General features: G+C 41.3%; 1 protein-coding gene across 1 annotated transcript in view; it reads left to right on the top strand.

The window, feature by feature from the left end:
- Positions 1 to 4,843: 4,843 nt before the first annotated feature.
- The window catches only part of LOC148525141 (transforming growth factor beta activator LRRC32-like), a 37,979-nt gene continuing 24,202 nt past the window's right edge, over positions 4,844 to 18,620 (top strand). The window contains exon 1 of the mRNA XM_088471151.1: positions 4,844 to 4,924. The gene's annotated coding sequence lies outside the window, so the exon portion shown is untranslated. The remainder of the gene's footprint in view (positions 4,925 to 18,620) is intronic.

Raw genomic sequence — 18,620 nt, 5'->3', positions numbered from 1 at the left:
GTTCTTCCCTTTGAAAACTCACCTCACACAATGAGATGAGTGCCTATAAAGGTTTCTTTTATATCCCTTCCGGTCTGATCAGCATAGGTATTAGCCACATATACCCAGACCCCTCTTATATAAAAGCTTACCTGGGAACAGGTATCGATGTTCACATAAAGGTATCTTTAATATCCACTCAAGAAGCTACTTCTTAGTTCACCATATGGGAGCATAAATGGTATCCAGAAGGGTATTTTTTTCAAAAAAAGTGATATTTATTCCAGTTTAACAATAAAACATAGTCCAACAGTAGATAAAAAACATCCAATAGATTGATATACAGCATCCAAAAAAATTATAATCCACTATAATGGAAAAAAATATTCCTTCCCCATGGAAACCTATCTGCAGATCAAAGTTAGGACAAACAATGCCAACCTCTCACCCGGTCTTAGAAGAGGTATAGTTGTCCAAGGTAGATGTAAAAAACCAAATTCCTTCCATTGCATACAGGTCTCCTGCTTTACACCAACGCGTTTCTGACTAAGGTCCTTCCTCAGGGTGTGTCTAAGGCATAACTGAAGGGGCTTTATATACCCCCATCATTAATTGGCAAATAGACTCACCAATCTTCATTAGCGGATCTAAACTGAACTCTGGACAAACCATCCCAACACAACAGTAATATATATATAATAAAAAACACAAAAACACATCAACATACATTTCCTGGCATTAAAAACATAATCACCATCCCATCAATAAATAATTAAAAAAAATTCAGCATACCAATTCATAATAATAAAAACTTTTCTTGTGAATAACAAGATATAATCCAGTCCATGTTTAATCAGTCTCCTTATGTCACTGGACATTAGTTTAGCACTCTTTTTTTTATGCGTGGGGCCAAGAATAACACGTTGTTTCAGCGTTCACTTCAATCTCCGCACAGGCCTCATTGACTGGAAGTACATGATGACATCTTCCCGTATTCGGAACGCAAGCCGGAAGTTGAATCTTCCGCAGTGGAACGCATATCGCGGCTTTGCCGGAAGCTCCCCACTGAATATATTTATATCAATAGAGCTCTCCCAAAGAACAAATTCAGATTATTTCTTTTCCACATGCTACTCCATTGGTATTGTTCCCATGCCATAAAAAGAGTAAACATATATAGAGAAACAATAATTAATAACAAATATTAACATGTAATATGACACATACAGCGCATCCTAGTCCTGCATCTCAATAAGTAAGTAACACCAAAATATACATATTTAAAATCATGAGGTCTATTAAAAAATTATTATTAATAAAATATTAAAATCATAGGACCAAAAGGTTATATGGCTATATCTAAAGTGCATCATGAATCAAGATTGTATAAACCATTTAATCTCAAAGTCTACGTTTAATCCCCTAGGGACTTGTGTCTTTAACGTAAACATAGTCTGCATCTCTACCTTAGCCAATCTTACATCCCTATCAATATTTCTCCAATGGGGTAACACCGATTTTATTCCATAAAATGATTTTAAATGCTTAATATCACATTGGTGTGTTTTCTTAAAATGTAATGAAACATTGTGTGTCTCTAAACCTTTTTTTATATTTCTGACATGTTCAGAAAGCCTCACTTTCAACATTCTGGTGGTCTTGCCCATGTACTGGCTACCGCAAGAATATTCTAGTAGATATACACAATATTTTGTATTACAAGTTATAAAATCTTTAATATCATACACCTTCTTAGTTTGTGTAGATGTATACTGTGTAATCTTAGATGTTCCACTTTTACATATTTTGCACATACCGCATCTAAAAGATTCTTTGGATTTAATTCTAGTTTCAATATTGGTAATGGGGAGAGCACTCCGTACAATCTTATCCTTAATATTTTGGGCTTTCCTATAAATGAATTTAGGGAGTTCATCCAAAACTGTCCGAAGTAAAGGGTCATTAATTAAAATCCCCCAATATTTCCTTATTACACCTTCAATTTGTTTATAATGACTGCTATATTTTTTAATAAAAGGTACCTCAAAACCATTTGGTCTCATTGTATTATTTATTTTTCCTTGGATCACCTCTATTCGATTGATGCTACCTCCTTTAGTTTCAGCATTATCTACTACCTGGGCATCATAACCCTTAGATGTAAACTGCTCTTTAAGAATTTTTGATTGTTCATTATATACCCCCATATCTGTACAATTACGCCTGATTCTTGGAATTGACTATTTGGGATGCTTCTCAACCAATTTAGGTGATGGTCGCTTGTATAGTCAATAAATGAATTGCAATCCGTACTTTTAACAAAATTCTTAGTTTTTATGCTGCCCGCTTCCACATAAATTGAGAGATCTAGGAAATCCACCAAAATATCACAACTTTTAAAGGTTCTCAAACCGGGTGAGAGGTTGGCATTGTTTGTCCTAACTCTGATTTGCAGATAGGTTTCCATGGGGAAGGAATATTTTCCATTATAGTGGATTATCATTTATTTGGATGCTGCTATATCAATCTATTGGATGTTTTTTATCTACTGTTGGACTATGTTTTATTGTTAAACTGGAATAAATATCACTTTTTTTGAAAAAAATACCCTTCTGGATACCATTTGTGTTCCCATATGGTGAACTAAGAAGTAGCTTCTTGAGTGGATATTAAAGATACCTTTATGTGAACGTCGATACCTGTTCCCAGGTAAGCTTTTATATAAGAGGGGTCTTGGTATATGTGGCTAATACCTATGCTGATCAGACCGGAAGGGATATAAAAGAAACCTTTATAGGTACTCATCTCATTGTGTGAGGTGAGTTTTCAAAGGGAAGAACACCCCCATAAACTGAATATTCTAGAAGGATATGTGAACATAATAGATTATTTCATCCTCTTTTTTCTCTTTCTGAGAAGGTGAGGGATTCCAGACAAGAGGATTATCAGGACCGAAAAGTGTTAGAGGAACTTTGCGTTTGTGGACCACTCAAGTTTGTGTTTTTACTCACCTTAAAATACTGAAACTTCAGGACTTTCACAATGGCCTCACAGGTGTCCGGGATGATGCGCCCCAATGCCTTTGTGGAAATGAGGGTCCCCCAACTTCAGGTCTTCAAAAGACCGTCCTGTAGTCAGGTACCTCAGGGTAGCCACCAACCTCTCCTCACCCGGAATGGCCCTCCTCCTGCTGGTGTCCTGCCTCTGGATATAAGGGGTCACCAGATGCAGTAACTCCTGGAATGTGACGTCATCCATCCGCAGCTAGTTGCTATAATCGTCCAGGTTGTTCTCCCTAATCTCTATCAGCAGGGGCATATGGGAGCACCTCTTCCTCCTCGTCAGCCACTCCTTGGACCAGCAGGACCACATCTTCCTCCTCTCCTCAGCTCCTACACCTTTCAGCCTCAGATAGCCATAGGCTAGCAGAAGCTTATGGCGTTAGAAATCCATCAGAAAGCAGAATAATCACACTTTGGAAAGGCAAGCCTTAACACAAAGCAGAACACACTAGCAAAGTACAACGTTCAACAGGGTATAACACCAAGCCTCAATAGTCACTGAGCAGAGTGTGCACAGATCTAAAATGGATGCTGCCTTTTATACCCCCTAGATAAGCCCTCCCCTATACAGATTCCAGCAGAATCATCGTGAGGTTATGTGCAGTAAACGCTCTATCATTTCCGATTTGCAATCGTGTAGGACGCATCGGATCGTATGATCGTAATGATCAATAGTACACCATTTGACCACATCGTATGGAGAATTTCAAGGGAATTCGTACAACACATTGTGACGTTTGTTTATCGCATCGTGTATGGCTGGCTTTACATTTTGCTCTTTATTTTTATTATTTAATTTATTATATGTTTATTTTTTTATTAGTTTATGTATTTTTAAAAATACTCCTTACCCAGCATTATAATAAAACATATTATAATATTAAACTGATTCAATGCTTAGCTTTCAGAAGTATTCCAACAAGGAATCTACTGATCCCTTACCAGCAGCCTCCATCCTCCACCCCGCCCATTGCGGAAAACAATAGTGAGCATCTGCAGTGTCAAACGAAGCAGTGAAATGATAGCAAAAGCCAAGATGGTCTTTTACCGGAGCTGTTGTTCCAGCAAGAGATTTTTGTTGAATAGCCTCAAAATGAATTAATTGCCACAATATACGGCAATAAGGAGTAATAACAAATGAGGTTTGTTTCTTAATAATGATGAATAGACTCTTTCGACTACACTGACTTCATTTGGTGCCTGCAAAGCTGGGACATAAAATCTTTTTAAAGCTGTCCGTTTGGTTGTCAGAAACTGTAATGGGAATATATTAATGCAAGAGAACAAACAGTGACTGCACTCACTGATTCTGTGCTAATAAGTGTTCTACATTGGGGTAACTTGCAGTTCTGTAGTTAAATAGTGAAAAAGGGAGAAGTAGTAGCTCATAATTTCAAGTGCACTGAAATTAAATATACTGTGAGACCAGGGAGAGCACTGCCCAGAGATATCATAGCACCTTATTCTGGTTCCAAAATGCATTAATATTTCACTTTCACCTTTCTGTTCCTTTTGTTATTTTTAGCTTTCTCTTCCTAAGTATAACATTGACTTTTGTTCTGAATAATGTCTTCAGATAGCAATTTCCTTAAAAAGTAGTCTTGTCTGTACAATGATTATCTTCTGTGTCCTGATGCTCCCAAACATGTTTCCTTCCTGCAACAAATACTGTAAGTATATATATATATAGAGAGAGAGAGAGAGAGAGAGAGAGAGAGAGAGAGAGAGAACAGAAGCGCATCTAGTGTGAAGAGAGAATCATGTCCGTTCTTTGTGCTGCAGACGGAGAGTCGCACAGATGCAGATTATGGCTACTTCACCTTTATCTAACAGTCCTATGCTGGGGAAAAGCTAGTGCAGAACCTGCCCCATACTGTTTCCAGGTATGTGTCCATAAAATGCCATTTATCAGAAAGCCAGACCGTTACTCGTTACAAGTAAATTATTAGCTACTCTTTTCCATCAGGTATTTTAATATGTTACAAATTAATTTTAACATGCGCATACATATCCTGGTTGTCATTAGTTTTACTGGAGGTTTTCCTGCTGAAAGCATGCTGCCATACCTAGTGTACATAGCGTGCCATACACAAAGTCCTTTAGCTTTCCTGTGACAATGTGAAAGGGACATGTACCCAAAAATGTCCTCATATTTGTTGGGGCTCCTCTGTTTCTGATATAAAGGCCACTTAGCATGGACCTCACAGACAAATAGGAAGCCACAAGTTCCAAGGTTAGGCTGGTTTAGAGATGCATCACAGTAGGCTCTGCATATGAAAGGAACTTGGTTTTTGAATGAGAAGAAAATAGATTTATGTGAAGAAATGGAATGTACTGTCAGGGTCAGCTGAAGGCACGTTCTGTCCGTGCAGCCGCACAAGAGAGCCAGATTGCCCTCCACCCATACACTGGTGCTATTGGTATACTCTCAGAGGGGGAACGGGTTGAGGGGGAGGGCAGTGGTGATAATATAGCACAGGACAGCGCTGGGTGCTGAGAAACCTAGCACCAGTTCTAGGGGACTGTAGATGTCAACCTACGTCAATTTTATTATATTTTATCGCCTTGTTAATTATAGGGTTAAGTTGACCTGTTTTGTGTGTACATGTTATATATTATAGAATATTTGCATTGGTTAGATTTTTATTTGCAATATTTTGTAACACTGAATAATTTCTAAACAGAGGTTTACAACTCCACTCATCAGTAGGTTTTCATGATAATCTATTACATTATATAGGAATGGGAATATAGGGATGTGAATTGCTCCAGCATTAGTCCAGACTATTCTAGCTATATATGAAAGGATTAATATGCTGCGCTCTATGGGAGATGAGCAACTCAGTTAAATGCATAGAAAAAGCATCTTTATTAGATGTGAAACGCGTTGGATAGAAAATGAAGTGTAAGCGAATACTAGCTGGAGGAAGCGGGACCCTACGAAGACCAATCCAACGTTTGATGTCATCAAGCATCGCCAGGAGTTTTTGACTGGGTCCCGGCCGCACACCACCGGCAACCATGGGAAAGAAGAGGAACGTCATCCGCAGGTAGGGACAGTTAGAAATACTTTCAGCCCCACCAGGGTGAAGTACAGTATCCTCGGCTTAAGAACACCAATATCGGCCCTCCCATCACTACACCACTAATCCATAAAAAGGCTATAAACATCAATTGTGGTTGTCAACCACTATTTTTAAACCACTATTTACATCGCTGTTGCAGAGTTTGTGATTGTTTTTGATTTTACTTTTAGTTATTTTATTTTATATCTTTTAATTTATTTATTTCACCATATTTTCACAATCATACACATTAGCGCTCGGTTCCAGCCTTAGGCTGAACTCATATTATTCTAGTTAAATAATTTGGTGTACTCAAGGCCTGATTCAGCAAGGAACGCCCAGGAGAGAACGCACGCACTTGGCTGATGTTTTCGCACTGTGAATGCATCGCAATGTGCATGTGCGAACTAGCCAGTGCAATCGGGTTATGGTACACAGACAACATGGAGTGTGTACGCAGATCCTTCTGAAATTGGTTGACAGGAAGTGCCATATGTGGGTGGTGATGGGAGGGTGGTTAGGCGAACGCAGGCATTATAATGCCATTATAGGGATGTGCATAATTAAGGCAGTGCGGCGGCATACGCAGCCTTACCGTAAGCTATACACAGGAAGCAGGCAAAATCCTGCGGCATGTCAGGTCAACCACTATTATGCTAATGGGTACGATGGTTCTTGATGTTACCAATGTTTACGCTATCTTGCGTGCTGATCAGGCTGTGAGTAAAGGGAGATGGGTGGCTTAGTATGGGGCTGGGCATCTGCAACTTGTGCTGCGGTCTCCGTGTATATACATTGATTAGTATATTCTCGCAGCGGACTGGTGCGTGCATCTGCATCCGTGCATTCCTTGCTGAATTAGGCCCCCAATCAACTGATGATCTACATAATAATTGTAGAAGGCCTGTCCCATCTCAGAGCTGGAGAGGGGTTGTAACTGTGATGTAATGGGGGAGGGGCGCTGGTTTAGCCTATCACAGTGACTAAAAATAATTTTATTTGGTACTGGACCACCAACCTGAGGCACCCCTGCAAGTGCCCTGAGGCACCCCGTTTGGGAACCACTGCATTAGGCTATTTATCCAGTACCAAATAACACCCATCCATCCATTCTATGCTTGATAAGGCTTATCATCAAATTGCTCTATTTATCCAAAAGGGGTTACTGCTGGAAGTAGTGCAGAGAAGTGGGACATTGGTGTGTATTTATATGTATGTATGTATGTATATATATATATATATATATATAATATATATCATACTTGAATAGGGCAGCACTCAGAGGCTGCACATGGTATAGTAAACTTCAGTGATTTATTGTCATCATCAACATTTCGGGGTTTGCATCCCCTTCATCAGGATATATCCTGATGATGGGGATGCGAACCCCGAAACATTGATGACAATAAATCACTGAAGTTTACCAGACCGTGTACAGTCTCTGAGTGCCGCCCTGTTCAAGTATGCTGCATTTGGAGAATGTCCCCAGGGGTGTATCTAGGGGCTTCTGGCAAACTAAGGGACTGGTGCCCTCCTCCAATGATTCAATGATTCCATATTTGCTACCACAGGAAATAAAATAACACTGATTCATTTTTCCCACAGCTAGAAAATGAATAAAAACAAACATTGATTCCCCCCAGCCCCCTACAGAAGACTGAGTTACCTCATCTGCTCGGCTGTCACAGATAGCTTTAGAGCTAACTGCAGGAGACCAGCCTCCAGTCACTTCAGAAGGTCCAGACCAGTGAGAGTCTCTCTCCAGAGAGTCCAGACCAGGCCAGGGGGTTGGAACTTGGTACCACTCCCTCCCTCAGCCCCTCATCACTGTCCTCAGCCACTCATCACCCCATCAGCCCTCCATCACCATCCTCGGCCCACATCACCTTCCTCAGGCCCCATCACCTTCCTCAGCCCCCATCATCTTCCACAGTCCCCATCAACTTCCTCAGCCCCATCACCTACCTCAGCTTACAGCCCCATCACCTTTCTCATCCAGCCCTATCACCTTTCTCAGCGCACATAATCTTCCTCAGCCCACATCACCTACCTCAGCCAACATCACCTGCTTCAGCCCACATCACTTACCTCAGACCCATCACCTTCCTCAGCCCCATCACCTTCCTAACCCCACATCACCTACCTTGGCCTACAGCCTCATCACCTTCCCCAACTAGCCCCCAGCCTCATCACCTTCCTCAGCCCACATAACCTTCCTCAGCCAGCCCCCATCACCTTCCTTAGGCCACATCACCTACCTCAGCCCACAGCCCGATCACCTTTCTCAGCCAGCCACCAGCCCCATCATCTCCTCAGCAAACATCACCTACCTCAGCCCACAGCCACTTCACCTTCCTTAGCCCTCATTACTTTTCTCAGCCCATAGCCCCATCAACTACCTCAGCCTTCCTTAGCTCCCATTAACTTCCTCAGCCCTCAACTACCATCAACATCCAGCCCCCATCACAGACAGATCCCAAGCTCCCTGGCCCAAGTCCTCATGCTGCTGTATACTCCTATTGCCTGCTCAGTCCTCACTCCCGCAGGTCCCGGCGGCCGTAGTCAGCAGTGTAGCATGTGCCCTGACTGCTCCCTGGCCCCTGCTGTGAAGAGCATCTAGATGCTGCCATAAGGCGTGTGATCTCTCCTCTATCAAAGCAAGCACAGTGTGTGGCGTCACACGTCACTAAGGGGTAACGTGGCCGTTGGGCCGCCCAGCGCTGCAAGATCCAGACTGAGTCTGTCACTCCGTAGTGATTGTGACAGACTCATAGGGGTATTCAATATGGGTGCGATAACATAGTTTTTTGCGTTAAGATCGCACTTTTTAACTTTTTTGCGTTAATATCACTGGTTTTAGTTTTACACCGTATTCAATTTCAAAGACTTATCGCAGTTTTGAAAAGTCTTTGATAAAAAACGGTGATAACTTTTCACCATTGAATAGGTGTCGAAAAAAAGTGCAGAATTGGGGTATAGGGGTGCAGGCTTAAAAAAAATAGCCTGCACCCCTGAGATTGACATTTAAAAAAGAACTGTGTCAAAAAAAGTTTTAAAAAAAATAGGGACACCCCAAAAAATTAATTTAAAAATTGGGGTGCAAAAAAAAAAATGGGAAAAAATTGTTAAACAATAGGGAAATAGGTTCAGGGCTATTCTGCAAGTATGCGGCAGGTGTTTTCTAGAATAGAATTATAGCGGCAGGTGCACAAATGCAGAATTTAAAAAAAATTACTTTAGGGACATCAAAATATGCTAGTACCCATTTTCATGTAGCCCAAATTTGATGGGACCACTTAAAAAAAATGAAAAAAATAACCTAAGTACTCTTCTGCATCACTTCTTCAATGACGGGAAAAAAACACCTGCTTCGGCTATTTAAATCCCCGACTTTCAATTAAAGGCTAAAACGGGAGTACCCATAGTGTTCCCCCATGTTTTTACAACTTTAGGGGGGTCTTACAATTATTTTAAGGAAAAATTCGTAACTTTACGCAAATCCAACTTCGGAGTTTCCCATTTTCGTTAATTTTATTTTGAATACGGGGATAAGCGGGAGCGCGCACCATACCTTTACGCAGAAAAAAACTCCGATATGAAATGTTAACTTCGCCAGGGAAGTTAACCTTTCATATTGAATACCCCTCTCAGTGTGTACTGTATACTAAGCGCCTGGCAGCTAAGAAATCAATGGGGCGGAGAATCGGTGTGACCACAAAGGGATAGAACTGGCCATGGGAGGCACCACCGGTCAGCACCGGCACCCCCCCTTTGCTGGAGCCCCTGCCGAGTGCCACCCTGGCAAATAGGAAGATACGCCCTGGATATCCCCTCCTAAGGTAGGCACCGGAGCAAGTTAGCCAGAGTGGGCACCGGTGCACTGGGCTTGTCTGTTTGTGTGTGTATATATTTATATATATATATATATATATATATATATATATATATATATATATATTTGTGTGTGCTAACATTTTCCCTATATTTGCTGTGAGTGCCGGGATGGCATACGCAATGGATGTTGTTGGAGAAACAGCACATGCTCTGGGTCCCACTTCACATGAATGTTGGAGATGGAACATACCTTAAAGGGTTATTATGTAGAGATTATATATATATATATATATATATATATATTTGGCTGTAACAGAAGGCAGTATATATATATAAATATATATATATATAAACTGCCTTCTGTTACAGCCAAATATTTAAAATTTTGGATCGTCAGTCCAGAGCACCTGCTGCCATTTTTCTGCACCCCAGTTCCTATGTTTTCGTGCATAGTTAAGTCGATTGGCCTTGTTTCCATGTCTGGCAAGATATCTCAGAACAGTAGATGGGTGTACCTGGGTCCCACTGGTTTCTGCCAGTTCTGAGCTGATGGCACTGATGAACATCTTCCAATTTCGAAGGGAAGTAAGCATGATGTGTCTTTCATCTGATGCACTAAGTTTCCTTGGCTGACCACTACGTCTACGGTCCTCAACGTTGCCCGTTTCTTTGTGCTTCTTCAAAAGAGCTTGAACACAACAAAAAGTCAGTCTGCTTTGAAATCTTTGCCTGGGAGAGACCTTGCTGATGCTGTATAACTGCCTTGTGTCCTGCTGCTGTGCTCAGTCTTGCCATACTGTATGACCTGTGATAAGAAATGGTATTCCACAGCCTCACCTTTGTAGCAGAGTTTGGCCGTTCCTCACACTGTTTTAAGCCTCCTACACAGCTGTTTCTGTTTCAGTTAATGACTATGTTTCAACCTACATATGAAAATGATGATCATTATCACCTTTTGGTATGGTTGGTTAATCATACACCTAACTATAATACTACAAAATCCCTGACTTTGTGCAAGTGTACCTAGAAGAACTTATGCTGTTTTGAAGGCAAAGGGTGGTCACTCCAAATATTGATTTGATTTAGATTTCTTTTCTGTTCATTCACTTTGCATTTTTTTAATTGATAAAAATAAACTATTACTGCGGTTCTGGTTAAATGGCGTGAGGACCTGTGCTCAAGAACTCCGATACATTTGAGCCCTTATCACCTTTCCCTCAGCTTTTTTAAACCCTCCATTTGGGCTTCCCATCACCCGCTATACCCCCTAACTTACCTTTCCAGAGATGGATAAATATTTCTCCTCCCAGCCACCAGCGAAATCCCTGCAGCCATCCAGGAGAAATGCCGCACTGATCCTAATATGGCGGCGTGTGCTGATAAGGACGCGCCTTCCCTGCTTCCAAGAATGCAGCAGCCGAGTCACTGCTCTGCCGCCACTATACACTCAGGACACTGCCAGGACCCCCACTCTGCCAACACTGCCACACTGCCAACACTGCTGGCACTTCCGCATTGAGGACACCATTGGCACTATCGCATTGAGGACACCGCCAGCCCCCCGCACTGCCTGTCACAGTAAGTGCACTATTGGTGTATTCAACCCACACTGTATAACACACTGTGGGTCTAATTCAGAGCCGGACGCTCTGACAAGAGCGCTCGCTCTGAATCAGGGCCCTCCTACCTAAAATTGGAGCGGCCTCCTGGCCGCTCGCATAGCTGTGGGTGACCACCCACAGCTTATGCGAGCGGCCAAAAAGATGGACGCGATGGTCTTGACCATCGCGACCAATAGGCTTGCAACGAGACCTTGCGGTAGGGTCTCGCAGCCGCAAGCCCAGGAGTGCTTTTGGCTCTATCAGAGCCAAAAACACTCCCACTGACATCACTAGTGATGTCAGTGGGGCCGGTCCCAGACGGTAGACGTTCCCATGGGAATGCCTCCGTCTGGGCAGCAACGCCCCCGGCACGCCCACCAAAGGGGGCGTGCTGTCACTCACCATCGACAGCACGCCCCCTTTGGTGCGAGACCCATAGCGACGGCTTGGCCGTCGCTATTCGGGTCTCGCGCATGCGCACTAAGGCACCATCGACCCGCTTGCGAGCGCTCGCGAGCGGGTCTGAATCAGGCCCTGTATACGTGGTGGAAGCTGAACTGCCACATGTTAGTGCCGCCCACTGCTGTCACTTAGCTTAGTCAATCAGCTAGCTGGATGCAACTTTTTAGCCCTAATCTAGATGAAACAAATCAATATTGTGAGGTGGTCAAAATTAATTGGAAATGACTGGTAATAAATGTTATTTAGGTTAATAATACTGTAGGAACAAAAACAGGCCCAAATTATGTGATTTTAGCTTTTTTTTATGATTTAAAAAAAAAAAAATACAGATCCAAAACCAAAAACAAAACACGCAGGGGCGGTTTTGGCAAAGCCAATCCAGATCCAAAACAGAGGAGATACAGATCCAGAACCAAAACACGGGTGTCGGTGCACATCTCTAGTTCTGATACACAATTGAATGGTTATTGTATGCTAGATCAAGCACATCTATACTTACTTTTTTTCAAAATTATTGTTCATATACTAATTCGTACATGTTTGTATAGGCATGATGTTACTATATGCAAATATGTACCTACATTTCATTATACCTCATAATACTCTATTTGAATTGGACAGGGCAAAATAATGGTCTGAGGGCCTGATTTAGAGTCGGACGCTCTTTGAGAGCGCTCGCTCTGAATCAGGGCGTCCCTTTTTTTTTTTAAAGACGGCCTCCTGGCCGCTCGCATAGCTGTGGGTGACCACCCACAGCTTATGCGAGCGGCCAGGTGATGGTCGCAATGGTCAAGACCATCGCGACCATCGGGCTTGCGACGAGACCCTTGTGGTAGGGTCTCGTGGCCGCAAGCCCCAGTGGACTTCTTGCTCTAATAGAGCAGGAAGTCCACCTACTGACATCACGAGTGATGTCAGTAGGGCCGCCCACAAATGGCAGGCATTCCTGCAGGAGCGCCTCCGTTTGCCCAGCCACCCCCCCTCCCCACCTACAAAATGGGGCAAGCTGTCAATCACCATCGACAGCTGCCCCGGTTGGTGCGAGACCCGTAGCGACGGAGCGCCCGTCACTGGCTGGGTCTCGTGCATGCGCACGCTGGAGCCGGCTCCAGGGTGTGCATGCGCAGTGGGGGACCATCGACCCGCTTGCGCTGTGGGTCTCCTAAATAAGCTGAATATGCTACACGTTACAATTCTCCATAAGAGGACACTGGTTATCTATACTGAATATTCATTTCCATGTTTTTTTTGTTTTATTACTACTGTATGGTTGCTTTTTTCAGATATAGGTTCATGCATTTATTTTCTTTGTTTTATTTTATTCTTTTATGTGGATGACTCTGTCACACAACTCACAAATTGTTGTAATTATTATTATTTTTTTCTCCCCAATTTTCCCTTGTCTGCCTACCTTTGTGTTGTCGTTATCCTCTTGTACTTACCCCCCTCCCCACTTTCCTCCATACTTCCTTCTCTGAGTGCACAATGCTGATAGTGGACATTGCAGTCATAGGTCCTGTTTTAATATTTACCTGTAATATAAGGCATGACAGATATTAAACTTGGCTCACTTAATGTTGGTGGATTCCACTTTCCAGGTAAAATACATAGTTTTTCTTCTCTACTGAAAAGCAAAAATTAGATTTGGTGTTTTTACAAAAAACGCATTTAATTGCAACAGAAGTCCTCAAACATCAAATGTTGAATTGGTCTGTGGTGGCAGCTTCTACATAAAATTCTAAGTCGAGAGGAGTGGTCATTTTGGCACAGAAACAGTTAAGAGTTGATGTCCAGTTGGTCTTGGCTGATCCAGAGGGTCGATATGTTATAACAATGGTCTCTATCCAAGGTATTTCTATTATTTAATGTCTATGCTCCAAATATCTATGGGCAACATCACTTCTTAAATAGAACTCCCATCTTAGTAAATTTACCCCTTACTATCATGGCAAAGTGATATTCCCACAATTCAAGATACCTTGGTTCTAATAAACATTTTGATTCTACCTTAAAAATGTAGCAGTCCACATTTCTGCAGGAAGTAAATATAAGAACAATACATATCTCCTGCACAAAGTAAACATATACAGTAGTTGAAATGGAATTGGGTAATTGCTGCAAATGCCGCGTCTTCATTTTTTTAACTGTTTCTGGGATTGTTGGAAAATTCGAAGATTCTGGAATAAACTTGTTAACCTCATCAATTTAATTTTCTCTCTTCAACTGAGCCCAGACCCACTAGCCTCTCTATGTGCCAATTTTTCTAATTGGTCTTTAGGTAAAGAGAAAAAATTCTCAATTCCTCTATTAACTACGCTAGTCACAGTAGCTAAAAAGATAGTTCTTATTCACTGGACCTCCAAAACGTCTCCTTCGATAAGTGAAGTTAACTTAAAAAAGATGCAACTCCTGTACTTTGATAGGAGAGCCACTATAGTTGAGAAATTCTATAAGAAGTGGGGTCTATATATAAAACTATTACCCTCTGAAGAACAAAATCAAATCTTTAAATTGTTTGGTAATACAGAATGGTACCTCCACAGGCAACTTATGTTCAATGCATGATACCATAATTCTGATGGGCAGCACCAAAACCTGTTTGCTTTATACATGAATGTGATTTTTTTTGAGTGTTTCTTTTTTTGCTACACTATGTAATCTCTACTTGCATGTATTTCGGTTATGCATCTTTACCCCCCCCCCACACCTTACCTCTTTCTCCTTATGTGTTTCCCTTTTATGTCTGTTTCGTCTGTATGGTACTTTTGGCCAAAAGCACCAATCTATTATTGACTGTCCATCTTTCTCGCTATTTAATCTCGTACAATTTCACTGTCTTATTTTGGACAGCTCTAGTTTTGACCCATGTATGACTATACCTTTGTTTACTAAATGTAAATCGTTTATTGTATGTTTACAGTCATTTGATTCTGTTAAAAATTCTCACTTCTTTTTTTTAATGTACAGTATGTTTATATAGTGAAACACTTTCAATAAAACAGATTTAAAACTACAAAAAAAACCCAAATAAAATAAACTATTACCACTTCTATTTTTACTATGTAACATTTTACTACACCTGCCTAAAAAGTTTGCACAGTATTGTGTGTGTGTGTATATACAGTCAGGTCCATAAATATTGGGACATTGACAGAATTTTCAGATTTTGGCCTATATTCACCACCACAATGGTTTTGAAATGAAATAAACAATATGTGCTTTAACTGCAGACTTTCAGATTTAATTTGAGGGTAATTACATCCAAATCGGGTGAACGGTGTAGGAATTACAACAGTTTCAATATGTGCCTCCTACTTTTTAAGGGGCCAAAAGTAATGGGACTATCAACTCAAAAGCTATTTCATGGACAGGTGTGGGCTATTCCCTTGTTATTTCATTATCAATTAAGCGGGTAAAAGGTCTGGAGTTGATTCTAGGTGTGACATTTGCATTTGGAATCAGTTGCTGTCAACTCTCAATATGAGATCCAAAGAGCTGTCACTATCAGTGAAGCAAGCCATCATTAGGCTGAAAAATCAAAACAAACCCATCAGAGAGATAGCAAAAACATTAGGTGTGGCCAAATCAACTGTTTGGAACATTCTTAAAAAGAAAGAACGCACCGGAGAGCTCAGCAACACCAAAAGACCCAGAAGACCACGGAAAACAACTGTGGTGGATGACAAAATAATTATTTCCCTGGTGAAGAAAAACCCCTTCACAACAGTTGGCCAAATCAAGAACACTCTCCAGGAGGTAGATGTATATGTGTCAAAGTCAACAATCAAGAGAAGACTTCACAAGAGTGAATATAGAGGGTTCACCACAAGATGCAAACCATTGGTGAGCCACAAAAACTGGAAGACCAGATTAGAGTTTGCCAAACAACATCTAAAAAAGCCATTACAGTTCTGGAACAACATCCTATTGACAGATGAGACAAAGATCAACTTGTACCAGAGTGATGGGAAGAGAAAAGAAGGAAAGGAACTGCTTATGATCCAAAACATACCACCTCATCAGTGAAGCATGGTGGTGGTAGTGTCATGGCGTGGGCATGTATGGCTGCCAATGGAACTGGTTCCCTTGTATTTATTGATGATGTGACTGCTGACAAAAGCAGCAGAATGAATTCTGAAGTGTTTCGGGCAATATTATATGCTCATATTCAGTCAAATGCTTCAGAACTCATTGGACAGCGCTTCACAGTGCAGATGGACAATGACCCGAAGCATACTGCAAAAGCAACCAAAGAGTTTTTAAGGCTAAAAAGTGGAATGTTATGCAATGGCCAAGTCAATCCCCTGATCTGAATCCATTTGAGCATGCATTTCACTTGATGAAGACAAACCTGAAGGGAAAATGCCCCAAGAACAAGCAGGAACTGAAGACATATGCAGTAGAGGCCTGGCAGAGCATCACTAGGGATGAAACCCAGCGTCTGGTGATGTCTATGCGTTCCAGACTTCAGACTGTAATTGCCTGCAAAGGATTTGCAACAAAGTATTAAAAAGTGAAAGTTAGATTTAGGATTGTTTAGTTTGTCCCATTACTTTTGGCCCCTTAAAAAGTGGGAGGCACATATAGAAACCGTTGTAATTCCTACACCGTTCACCTGATTTGGATGTAATTACCATCAAATTAAATCTGAAAGTCTGCAGTTAAGTCACATCTTGTTTGTTTCATTTCAAAGCCATTGTGGCGGTGAATAGAGGCCAAAATATGAAAATTCTGTCAATGTCCCAATATTTATGGACCTGACGGTATATATATATATATGTATATATATATATATATATATATATAATATTAGAAATGTGCGCTGTACCATTTTTGATGGTTTTGGTTCTAAATCGTCAGCTGGTTTTGGTTTTGCTAAACCGCTGTGACTGGTTTAGATTTTGTATTTTTTTCCAAAAATTGACAATAAAAACACATAATTTGAGCTTTTTTTTCCCTAGAGTATTATTAAGCTCAATAACATTAATTTCCACTCATTTTCAGTAAATTTACACCAGTTCACACTATTGTTTTTATCTAGTTTAGGCCAAAAGGTTGCACTGAGCTAGCTGGCTGACTAAGTTAAGCGACATTAGAGGGCGGCACAAACATGTGGCAGTTCAATTTCAAACATGGTACATCTAGGAAACAGAGTGGCACTGCAGTGGCAGACATGATGGCAGTTTAATATACTATATAACCCCATAGAAAGAATGTTTTCATTAATCAAGAGATCACAGGGCTTATATATGCACGTTAACAAGGCTCACTAGGGTAAGGCGCACCAAACACTACAAATAACAATAGACCTATATTTTTTGAACTTTGCAGCTTGGTACAAAACTGCGTGGAGTCACAGGGCTTATATATACACGTGAACAAAGTGCACTAGGGTAAAGCGCACCAAACAGTACAAACAATAGAAGTATATCTTTATTTCTCATTTGTTAGAAAAATTTAAATTTTTATTTCATTTTAATAAAAGGTGTGTGTGTGTGTGTATGTACAGGGCCAAGAAGTGGCACTGTGTTACAATAAGTACCACCACATTAATAATATAAGCGCTGTGTGACTCTCAGTGTGAAGTAGTTGTCATTTGTTAAAAAGCAAAAAAAGTAACAGAATTATGGTGCATATTTAGTACTAGCTGATGTACCCAGTTTCACCTGGGTAGACCTTAGATATTTACTGTTTCCATTTCCATCTCTCCACTCTAGTAATACATTGATCTTTCACCTCTATATTAATGCATCCTCTCCCTCATTGCTATAGTAAGACATTACCCTCTGTCACCTGTGTACTAACACATTATCCTCGCTCACCTCTGTAGTAACACATTTCTCTCCCTGGCCCGTGTTGTAACACATTCGACATTCACCTCCCTCACCTGTGTAGAAATACAATCCCTCCCTCATACCTGTAGTAACTTATTCCCCTCCCTCGCCTCTGGAGTATTAAATTCCCCTCCCTCACCTCTGTAGTAACACATTACCCCCACTCACCCCTGTTAACAACACATTACCCTCCCTCACCTCTGTAGTAACACATTACCCCCGCTACAAATTCCCGGTTCTTGCCCATGTTGTAACACATTCTCTTCCCTCATCTGTGTAGTAACACATTCCCCTCCCTCATCTGTATAATAACACATTCCCCTCTTATACCTGTGTAGTGACACATTCCCTTCCCTCACCTCTATAGTAACACATTCCCCTTTCACTGCTGTTGTAACACATTTTCCATTCTCACCTCTGTAGTAACACATTCCTTTCCTCACACCTGTACTAACATATTCCCCTCCCATACCTGTATAGTAAAACATTCCCTTCCCTCACTATTCAAATAGGGGAGCCACACCAACTGCCAGTGATGTTTGGCAGCACTTGGGGTGACAGTTGGTGTTTGAATATTGGACTGTGCTGCAGCCACAATGAGTCAATCAGTCAGGGCATTGCACAGGGGGAGGAAACATTTTAGTCCTTTTCACCCCCGTAGTAGTTGAATTTTGAAAACTCCCTGCTTAGTGGCTACCTATGTCATGGTAGGCATATACTCCAGGATTTTCATGTTTCTAGGACATGGGGTTTGGGTTGGGCATTTATGAGTCAGTGAGTCAG

This window comes from Taudactylus pleione, unplaced genomic scaffold, assembly GCF_031769625.1.
Source record: "Taudactylus pleione unplaced genomic scaffold, aTauple2 ptg000111l, whole genome shotgun sequence".
Lineage (NCBI taxonomy): Eukaryota > Metazoa > Chordata > Amphibia > Anura > Myobatrachidae > Taudactylus > Taudactylus pleione.
This window is presented reverse-complemented; position numbering and strand designations above follow the sequence as displayed.